Here is an 11,092-nt window from a genome sequence, read left to right on the forward strand (position 1 = left end):
CATGTGAAGAGTACGGACAACAACAAGATAACCTAGTAACTGAAATGGGGAAATCATACACATGATTTTTTTAAAAAAAAAAAAAATGAAACATAGCAATTAGAAATAGGGATATAGTCTTGGAACTGAGGTTTCAGGAAGATTACAAAACAAAGACAGAGAAAAGAAATTGGGGTCTGCCAGCGAGGGTATCAAATGCAACAGTGCAGCACGAGAGAAGCAGTGTGGCTCAGTGGAAAGAACCCGGGGTTGGGAATCAGAGGACATGGTTTCTAATGACATGGTTTCTAATCCCAGCTCCACCACTTAGCTGTGTGACTTTGGGCAAGTCACTTAACTTCTCTGTGCCTCAGTTACCTCATCTGTAAAATGGGGATTAAAACTGTGATTCCCACGTGGGACAACCTGATCACCTTGTATTCCTCCAGTGCTTAGAACAGTTCTTGGCATACAGTAAGCGCTTAACAAATACCACCATTATTATTATTATAAGCAGCGTGGCCTAGTGGAAAGAGCATGGACATGGGAAACAGAAGACCTGGGTTCTAATCCTATCTCTGCCACTTACCTGCACCTTGGGTAAGTCATTTCATTTCTCTGTGCCTCAGTTCCTTCATCTGCAAACTGGGGATTCGATACCTGTCCTCCCCCCTACTTAGATTGTGACCCCCATGTGGGGTCCGATTATCTTGCATCTCCCTCCATACTACAGTGCTTGGCACAAAGTAAGCGCTTAACAAGTACAATTAACATTACATAATTAACAGCATGCCCACTGTGAGGAAAAGATTATCAGTCACACTTTGGCTTTCGCAGCCACACCTCCACTCAGTGGAGCATTTTCTCTGAAAGCCAAAAGGATAGTGGTTTGCTGTACTCTGGCAGGAGCAGGAGCAGTTAGCTCGCCGCCACACTGCTCTATTTAAGCTGCCCGTGCATCCAATCTGAAACCCAGCCTAAAGAATCTGCACTCACCACACAGTACTTTGCTCCCCAAGCCCCACGCTCAAGTGTAATCTTACAGCGTGAAACAGAACGGAATAAAAATGAAACCAAGCCCCGGGACATTGGCAGCTGGTGAATCTGGAATTAAATTGGACAGTTCTTCCTTCCTGCCTCCTCCACAATAACCCTGTATCCCTGGCCTTTACTTCCTCCTTCTTGACAGCTTTCCTAACCACATGTCCCCCCCTCCCCTTCCCCCCGGCCCCATTCCTCCTCGTGGGCTGGTGTTGGCGAGATAGTCTTGTGAGGAATGAAAAGAGTGGGCAGTGCCATCCGTCCAGCATGACCGCCCACCCCCATCGGGGATTAAAGAAATCTTGGTCCCAAGTCCTCTACCTCTATTTCACTCCACCCTCGATTAAAGTGGTAGAGGAAGAGTGTGTGTACCTACTCCTATTTTACAGACATCTGCCCGAAAGAAATAAAGGCAGCAGCAAGAAAGTGGTTTATAAGTCTCTGACAGCAAGTGGTAGGAGCCTGATTTTATGGATAAAAGAATCATATCAATAGCGTTTTCTCCTAAGAGAAAATTAGTCGCTTTGTGACAAAGAAAAGTACATGGAAGAACGATAGATTTCTTAAAGAAATTGCGGGAATAGCCACTGGTCTAATAATTAGAGTTTGAAACACAATCTCTGTGATCAACCCTGTAAAATGTCTTGCCATGCCTGACACTGTGCAATGTTGATGGCAAGCTGCCTTCCTTCCATGTACCCTTACACCCCTGAAAGTGATTGAAAGCTGCCATGTGGAGTGCCATGATCACCTCCACCACCCTCACACCCAACAGCCCCAAGTTGAAAAACTACGCTGATATAAGCGGATACGTTGAACACTGAAGAACCACTGGACAAAGAGAAAAATAATTTAAGGAAAGCCGTGAAGACGCTCTTTAAAAAAAATCACCATTATTTATTTAGCCGAAATCACTTTATCGCCCTGTCTCACTGCTGCAATTATTTTTGTTCAGTTAAGTGGTAACATGTTATTTCCAAAAGCATAGCTTATTATTCATTTAATCCTGAATAGATGATGTTACTTGATCTGGACTAATTCATTATTTCAATTTTTTCAGCTTTTCCAGTCTGCTTAACATCTCAATGAAACCATTAACCAAACCACAGATTAATAACCCAGCATACTGGTAACTAGATGTTTTGTTCATACTTCAAACTAATGAATACTCTTCAATGGCTTAAAATTTTCACTTTTGTTTCTAAATTAACAGGTTGGTCAGTGTTTCACCCCTAGTGAGGAAGAAAGTTAAAAATGCAATCCAAAAGTACTAAAGGATTCATAGACAGTAAGATACCATCAGAGAGGAGTGTAGATGCCAACTCAAAAAGACCTACTAGCCTGACCATTGCTGATTAATTTGCATATTAAAATGGTACGATTATTTAAGATGCACTAAAATGAGCTCTCTATAGATGAGTAAATCTTCAGTGCATCATTACAAACATATGAGAAAGTAAGATCACTTAATCAACATTTGAGTTTTTATGCAACTTGAAGGTGAACTAAAATATATCTTACCTGCCCAACCTGGAATGCAAATCACATACACACACACACACACACCGCGCCCCACCTCCCACCCCCCCAGCAGGAAGACCATAAACCATCTAGTCCCAAAGAATACCTTAAGTATTATATAAAATGTAATGAATTGTGACAGAGTATCACCAAGAGTATCATTTTCATGACTTTTAAAATATGAATACTCAGAACTTACATTACAAACCCCTTCCCAGGCTATCTTAACAATAAAACTTTCAAGTAAGCCTTTAACAAAGCCAGGACATCCTTCCATTTCACTGTCTGATCAAAGAGAACAGTGTCAGTTACAACAGAAAGGATATTAGGGATGTCTCAGAAGTGAAGTCTACAGTGTCTGCCTTTAATATTTCAGTTTTCACACAGTGTGAAGGAATGCAATGTCAGGACTGAAAGTACACTTGATGGAGTCATGCATGATAATCAGAAAAAGGCATACGGGCTCACTACTGAACTACCAAATCTTGTTTATGTTCCCTTAGACATTTAGCCAGCTGATCTATAAAACATTACAGCAGGAGAAACCACAAAAGCAAGGGAAAAAAAGGAACCGAAAAACTCTTGCTGTTGGTAAGATACTGTCATTTCTACAATTGTTTGGAAATAGAGCTACATTTTGATCCATCCTAGCAGAGTACATTTAATGAATACTTACAAACAAAGGACATGCTTTCATACTGAAATGCAGTCCTTTAATGTTGGAGCCAAAGGACAGTCGATGTTTTGTCAGAAGGATTATGATCATTTTGTGGAGCTTTAAAACCATGTTTCATTTACAATATTTGAAAGATCTCCACGTTTCTCCTTGTTCTAGGCCTAGAAGCCTTGTTCTCCACTTATTTCCCCTGATCCCATAAGGCTTGAGTTGATAAATGCCCTAGTTTAGGCTACTCACCCCTTATTTGAGGAGACCAACTCTGGTCTCCAGACTTGTCTCTGGGCTACCTCCATCTGTCACAGGTGGTCTGATCACTGTGATTTACCCCCAGCTGAGCAGAAAATCATTCTTCCCCTCCAAAAAGTCATAGGACTCCACCTAGGAGCCTTCTTTTAAAGGACGGCCCAATTCAATGCATCCTACAAATCTAAATGCACACAGAAAAATAAATAGAGTAGCATGTCTCAAGTTCCAGTATACCTGCTCCTGCAGCACAGGGTTCCTGGGGCCGAGCAGGGCCAGGAGGAACAGAGTGGAGGAGGCAAAGCAGAGAGAAGCAGAGGTGCGACCTCCTTCTGAGCTCAATTCCCCAGGAATACTCTCGAATTGGGTTTGGAAAGGAAGGAAAAGGAGAGGAGGGGTGAGGTGGAGGGGGCGGGCCCAAATTATGAGGATAACACTGGGGAGGAGAGGAATTCAAAGAGGGTAATGGCATCTGGGGTGGCACTGTCAAAGGGGGAATGGAGACATTTAGCTATGCAGATTTCGGAAAGGTTGAATGACTTCAATATGGATTGAAGCAGAGCTGTTTTTCAAAAGACCGCTGGGTAAGTGAAGCAGTCTGATTTATCACCTTTACAAGCCAGCTCTGTAAGTCAAGGGGGCAAGAGTTAGAAAAATCCTTCCTTCCCCAGGGACTTCCATATTGCCATGAATACAGAAACTGGATTTGTGGGTGTGTATATGTGGAGATGGGAATGAGAGGAGGGACCAGTCATACTTACAATACCTTTTTTTACTCCTTTTTTTTCCCTCTATTTTCCATTCTTAAAATGCTTCCTTGTTTTTTGGTTTTTTTAAAAAAAATTGGGGAGGGGGTAGGGGGGTGATTGTCTCTTTTAAATGCAACTATGCCCTCTGGTTAAATTCACTAAAGTAGTAAAGTGTTGTGCCTGAAAGCCTCCCTCAAAGTGAAATTATGATTAGGAAAGTGATTATGTCATCTAGCCAGTGCTACCTGTGCTGGATCAATAGTGAAAAGTTATCCCTTGTTTGCTTCACTACACTTCAGTTATTCCGTAAAAGAATCTCTTATGCTTTGAGATGATGTGGTAATCGGCTACTGCCTCCAGAACCCGACCCCTGACCTCCTGATTGCCTTAGTATCCGGTGGTTAGTTCCAGAACAACAGTACTTAAGAGAAATATTTTTTGGAGAGCTCTTGGGCAAAATACAGCAGAACTAAATAGGAAACAATTTTCTTACAAACGTTGTGTTTAATATGCCTATTTTAGTTTCCCTCTGTATTACAACTGCATTAAATCCATGCTTTTTCAGACTACTAAAAAATTATGCTACAGAACAAACCCAGTTTATTTTGCAATGGATACAATTGGTCCCAACAATCTTCCTGGAAAGTCAGCTCTTTACATTTTGACGAATGAGCAGAGACTCCTTAAGTGGGGACAGAGAATGTGAATGAGCCCAGAAACTCTAGATCCCATTTGAAAAAAAACGAGCCACCACCTCCTCCACTTGCAGATTACCATTCGAGCAGAGATTCTGTAATCAAAGTCTTCCCCTATTTAATTCAGCTGGTTCTCCAATAAGGAGGGGGGTGGAACGGGACTCCCAACTGTGGCATCGGTTGATATCCCCTAGTTGAAATCCTCTTTTTTAAAAGGAATCTATTTTGTTTATTCTGAAGGTAAATCTCTTTGGCTCCTGTCCTCACTTGTAAAAACAAAAAACAAAAAAAAAAAAAACTTTTAGCGTCATCCGTAAAAAGTGTCAGATGTGACTGATCTGGTGCCGATTAAAATACATCTGATTAACTTGATCCATTCACAAAATGGGGTTTAAAAAAAACGAGTTTACGGTATCCCCAGCTGCCACCAAAGGAAGCCCAGGTAGTCAGACCCCGAGCAGAATGCATGGTTAGATTTCTCACATATTCATCTGCACTGCTAGTTTTCCAGGGAGGCATCAAGAAGCATCTCAGAGGGAGAAAGAAACTCTGAAGGGCCTCTATCCCTGCAGATCCTCTGAATTCCCAGAGGAGGCACCCGTGTATCACAGCTTAGACCTATGTCTGTCAAACTGCCTGGGAATGAGGAAACCTCAATTCTGGGATCGCATGGCTCATTGGTTCACTTATCTAGAACTAGGTACTTCTGAAGAGCCAGAAAAGAAAGAAAAAAAAAGCAGTTCTCAGTATCCTGTCTGCCTGTCTGGAGGCTTTCGAGAACACACCTTGCATGATCATCTACTGTAAAGGGTAATAAGAATGCTCTTGACCGCAAAGACTAATGGCAAGATCTGAGATCTGTCCATCCAATAGCTACCATTGGCAAGGTGTTTAACTCACGATCACACAGAGTCCTGGAAAATTGAACAGAATCAGCGGTAAATATTTACTATAAAAGGAGAACGTAGGCATTTAGCACCTTTCCCCAAGTGTTCTAAAATCGGCAGCGATGGGGATTTGATTCAGCAGCTCCTCTCCTTTGCTACATCGTCATGATTTTCACGATGAAGTTTTTTTTTGGTGAGTGTCTTCTGCTCACCGAGCCAAGCAGAGCCCCCTAAAGAAAAATAAACGGTGGCTGTGTCTGCTCGGAAGGGGATGAACAGAAGTCGGCTTACTGTGCTGCAAGCCCTTTCCTCTTCATTGGATACTAAAGACTACAGTCGATTCAAGGGTAAATTGCAGTTATACAGATGTTTTACAATTACCCTTTTATAAGAAAGGGTAAAAGCCCGGTGCTATTAAATCAATAAAAGTAGACTTAAAAAGAGTTGTGAAGGCCTCAGCTGATTCTTAACACAGTTCTAATGACCTAGAGGGGCCCTTAATTACAATAATATCTCCCATTGTCAGGGCACAGTGCCCTTTGATTAAAACTGCAAACCTTAATAGCTTTTCACAGGAAGATGGGCTACACTTCTGAGTGTATTTTCCCACCGACCTGCTTTTTAGCTTGCCATAGTGGATCCGAATATGAACTTGGGTTATTAACCTAATTGTTCAGCAGACCGCCTCCAGGGCACAAACAGAAATAAGACTTTGAGGGAGTTGTCAGTCCGTTGATAATTCTGTTTCATCCTTCCTTTAAGACGGGAAGGTTTCATCTTAATTTATATTTTCCAATATTAATCCAAGCTCTACTTGCCACTGACAGTACAACAGAGAGGGCTGAGTCAAAACACTGCCTTTGAACAGCGTTTTTGGACCCCAGTTGAAATCTTCAAACACGGTAATAGAACCACAACGCTTTAGTTCGAAAAGGGCAGATGAGTTATTTCTCTAAGGCTTAATTCCAACACCGTTGCCTTTTAAAATGCCTTCGTATTGTTGACAGCATACCCTAGTATCTGTGCGTATTTTTTCTTCACTACCACAAAATGCCTGACTCTTGGAAGAACTTACACCAGAGCGCAGTTCTGGGCTGTAAATCTGATTTGCAAAAGTACAATACACCTGGCTACTTCTCCCTCCCCTCCGCCCACTACTGCATCTCCAAAGAACCTTTAAAGAAGGAAGAAAAAAAAAACTACGATTCATAATAAAGTCTTTAGAAAGTTATTTTGTCTGTGCTGCTCTGCCCACGCAAAAGTGTAAGAGGAAATGTGCTTCCATGTCACAATTTACTCACACTTTTTTCTTCTCCTGGAAAATCAGGTATTTGGACAAAACTCTGTTATTTTCTACTTCTAAATGAAAAATAGCAGAGAAGTTTGTCTCGGTGGAGGAATGGTGAAGGGTCCCGGTTTCTCCGGTCTCCGCTTTCTCCTGAGAAGTTGCCAGAGATGTTCCGTGAAATGGGACGGATTTAAAAGATAAACCTTTCAGTCTGTAGACTCAAAGAAGGCTCCCTAAACCTCAGTCCTCGCCTCTCTCTCTCTCCCTTCCTTCATCTCTCCACCGTCTTCTTGCAAACTTTTCCGCAAGCGTCCTCATCGCCCGGACCCCGGCCTCCCAGGGGCAGAGGGAAGGGGGTGGTAATTCCCAGCGCTTAGTACAGTGCTCTGCACACAGTAAGCGCTCAATAAATCCGATTGAAAGCAGCGTGGCTCAGTGGAAAGCGGACGGATTTAGGAGTCATGGGTTCTAATCCCGACTCCGCCACCTGTCATATGTGACTTTGGGCAAGTCACTTAACTTCTTGGTGCCTCAGTGACCTCATCTGGAAAATGAGGGTGAAGGCTGTGAGCCCCAGGTGGGACAACCTGATTACCCTGGATCTACCCCAGCGCTTCGAACAGTGCTCAGCACATAGTACGCGCTTAACAAACACCAACGTTATTACGTTATTATTATTATTAAAACCACCCCCCCCCCCTTTTTAAGAGACAATTTATCCTCCAACTTGAAGGCCGGGATCTCGGGCAACCCAACGAGGCCACGGTTGATTCAGAGCTGCAGAGTACGACCGGTCGGGTGAATAATAATGATGGTCTTTGTTAGGCGCTTAGTGCGTGCCAGGCACTGTCCTAAGCGCTGGGGTGGATGCAAGCAAATGCGGTTGGACACGGTCCCCGTCCCATGTAGGGCTCACGGTCCTAATGAATGTGTCCTTTTATCAAAGACGGGGGATGCAGGGGGTCAAACACCAAAGGGAGAAAACACCGCAGAGCCAACCGTACCCGTCGAATGCCAACCCAGGGCGCTCTAACTCATGCCAGTCCCACCTCTCCAAAACGCTCGACCTCCCCCCAAGCCCCCACCCCCAGCCTGGGGTGGGCTTTAAGACCCCCGAGGAGGAGGAGAAGCTGGACCCAGCAAGTCCAGCCCCGGGCTGGTCCTCTGCACCCTCCCCCTGAGTTGGCACCGACCCGGCTGGAAGATGGATGGTCCCCCGCCCCGTCCCGGGCATCCCGGCCACCCCCATCGCCCCGGGCCGGCGGGTAAGCGCCCAGCACAGCGCTCTGCGCAGTGAGCGCCCCGTAAATGCGAAGGAGAGGGGGGCCGGAGAAGCCGCCGCCCCGACGAGGGATGGCAAGTTGGGCGTCCGTCCTCGGCTCCGGCCCCGGCGCCCTCCGCCTCTCCAGAGGCTGCCGCGGGGGCACGGGGATGGGCACGGGGATGGGGGGGGTCAAGGTGCCACCGCGGTGCCCCAGCCCCGGCTTTACCTGATGCGGGGGCGGCTTGTCCGCGGCGGAGAGAAGAGAAGAGGAGAGGGCGGCGGAGCCCGGGCGCTGGATCCCCTGCCACCCGACCGTGCCCCCGGAGCTCCCGGCTGGCAGTGCCCGGGCTGCGGTGCCCCCGGAGCCCCCCGGCTGGCGGTGCCCCCGGCCCCGGGGAAGTTTCTGCGGCGGAGCAGCCGGTGCGCGCCCTGCCTGGTGCCCGGTGCCTGGTGCCCGCACCCGCAGCCGCGCAGCTCCCGCTCCAAAGGCGTGCGGGGGGCGAGGCCGGGGGGCCCCGGCGGGCGGAGCGGGGCCGGGGGCGGGGTCCGGGGGGCGGGGTCCGGGGGGCGGGGTCCGGGGGCGGGGCCCGGGCCGGGGGCGTCCACCCTCTCATGGCATCACGCGGGGAGCGGGAGGAGCGGGAGGAGATGGAGCAGGAGGCGCTGCCCCCGCAGCTGGGCGCACGCCTGCCAGGACACAGACCCCCTCCTCTCACCTCCCCGGCCCGCCCGGACAAACCCCAGGACCCAGGACCCCCGCATCCCAGCCCCCGGACCCAGGAGCCCCGCACCGTCCCCTCACCCCAGCCCCCAGGACCCCCTGACTCAGGACCTCCGCATCCCAGCCCCCGGACCCAGGAGCCCCGCACCGTCCCCTCACCCCAGCCCCCAGGACCCCCTGACTCAGGACCTCCGCATCCCAGCCCCCGGACCCAGGAGCCCCGCACCGTCCCCTCACCCCAGCCCCCAGGACCCCCTGACTCAGGACCTCCGCATCCCAGCCCCCGGACCCAGGAGCCCCGCACCGTCCCCTCACCCCAGCCCCCAGGACCCCCTGACTCAGGACCTCCGCATCCCAGCCCCTCCCGGACCCAGGACCCCGGACCCCAGTCCCGGGACCCCCTGACCCAGGACCCCCGCACCCCAGCCCCCAGGACTCCCTGACCCAAGACCCCCGCATCCCAGCCCCCTCCGGACCCAAGACCCCCGCACCCAGAACCCCCACACCCCAGCCCCTTGGACCCAGGACCCCCTGACCCAGGACCCCCGCATCCCAGCTCCCTAGGACCCAGGACCCCCGCACCCAGCACCCTCTGACCTCAGACCCCCTGGCCCAGGACCCCCCGCACCCAGGACCCCCTGGCCCAGGACCCTCCGCACCCAGGACCCCCTGACCCAGCACCCCCGCACCCAAGACCCCCGGGACCCAGGACCCCCGCGCCCCAGCTGGGGCGCAGGCGGGAAGCAGGGAAGGCTGCCGGAGTGGGAAGAGAGAGGGACAGGGAGAGGAGAGAGGCAGGCAGACCATGAGCCGCAACGGTTCGATCGAGAAGCGGCGTGCCTTAGTGGCAAGACCCCCGCTGGGGAGTCAGAAGCCGTGGGTTCTAATCTCCTCACGCCGCTGGTCAGCTGTGGGACTTGGGGCAACTCACTCAGCTTCTCTGGGCCTCGGGTCCCTCATCTGTAAAATGGGGATGAAGACGGTGAGCCCCACGTGGGACAACCCGAATACCTTGTATCCAGCGCTTAGCGCTTAGGGCTTGGCGCATAGTAAGCGCTTAACAAATACCATCATTATTATTATTAATTATTATCTGGCTCGGGGTGTCGGATCCTCGGCTCCATCCGCAAAGGAGGGATCTGGGGGCAGGGGAGGAGGATTGAGACTTTTCATACCTTTAGTAGCCCGGCGCCGGCTGAGAAGCGATCCAAAAAAAAGGACATAAGCCCCTCTCTTCTCCATCCTCCCGCTCCTCTCTCTTTCCCACCTCCTGTTTGGGTTTTGGCCAGGCAGAAGGAGCTCCCTGAATAAAAATCCGGACGGGGCTTTAAAGGGGCTGGGGCTGCAGCAGTGGATCTCCTGGCCAGGTATTTGCATTTGAAAGCCCCAAAGCTGGAGGAGAGAGTTTAAGTTGTGGGTTTTTTTTTTTCTCCGCGCCTGCCCCTCTCCCCCCCCCCCCCCCCCCCCCCCCCCCCCCTTAGCTTGTCATAGAAACCGTGATCAATTGAACTCCTGAGGCATGAAGGCAAAGTCATAAAACTAATCAGAACTTACAGTTTTCTGGGTTTATAGTTTTGCCCTTTCAATCTCCTCGGCCTGCCCTAGTTCCACTTCCTTGATGCACTGAACACCCCAGCCCGACCACCTCCTCCCCTAGGCTGCTCTCCGGACAAACTCTTCAGTGGGATGTGCTGTTCCCTCCAAGTGACTGTGGAAACCTAAAGGAGGCAGTGGTGTAGTGGGATGGGGTGGGCCGATGGGGTTTTTTTTTTGCTTTCTCTCAGGGTTTGCAGTTTCAGATTGGGCTTCCCCCAGTCCTCCATTTTCCACCCCAGCCATCGGACTGGTGCCAGTCAGGGAGGATGGAGTCATTCATTCCAGCTTATTTATTTGACCCCTTAATGTGTGCAGACCACTGTACTAAATGTTTGGGAAAGTACACTACAACAATAAAGAGTGGCAATCCGTCCCCACAACGAACTCACAGTCTAGAGGGGGACAGACAACAATACAAATAAACTGACA

The 11,092-nt window shown here is 49.3% G+C and overlaps 1 protein-coding gene across 1 annotated transcript in view; it reads right to left on the reverse strand.

Moving 5' to 3' along the window:
* The window catches only part of LOC100680819 (cadherin-7), a 157,399-nt gene extending 148,617 nt beyond the window's left edge, over positions 1-8,782 (reverse strand). Inside the window, exon 1 of the mRNA XM_029066732.1 lies at positions 8,573-8,782. The gene's annotated coding sequence lies outside the window, so the exon portion shown is untranslated. The remainder of the gene's footprint in view (positions 1-8,572) is intronic.
* Positions 8,783-11,092: the final 2,310 nt, after the last annotated feature.

The sequence above is a fragment of the Ornithorhynchus anatinus genome, chromosome 5, assembly GCF_004115215.2.
Source record: "Ornithorhynchus anatinus isolate Pmale09 chromosome 5, mOrnAna1.pri.v4, whole genome shotgun sequence".
Classification (NCBI taxonomy): Eukaryota; Metazoa; Chordata; class Mammalia; order Monotremata; family Ornithorhynchidae; genus Ornithorhynchus; species Ornithorhynchus anatinus.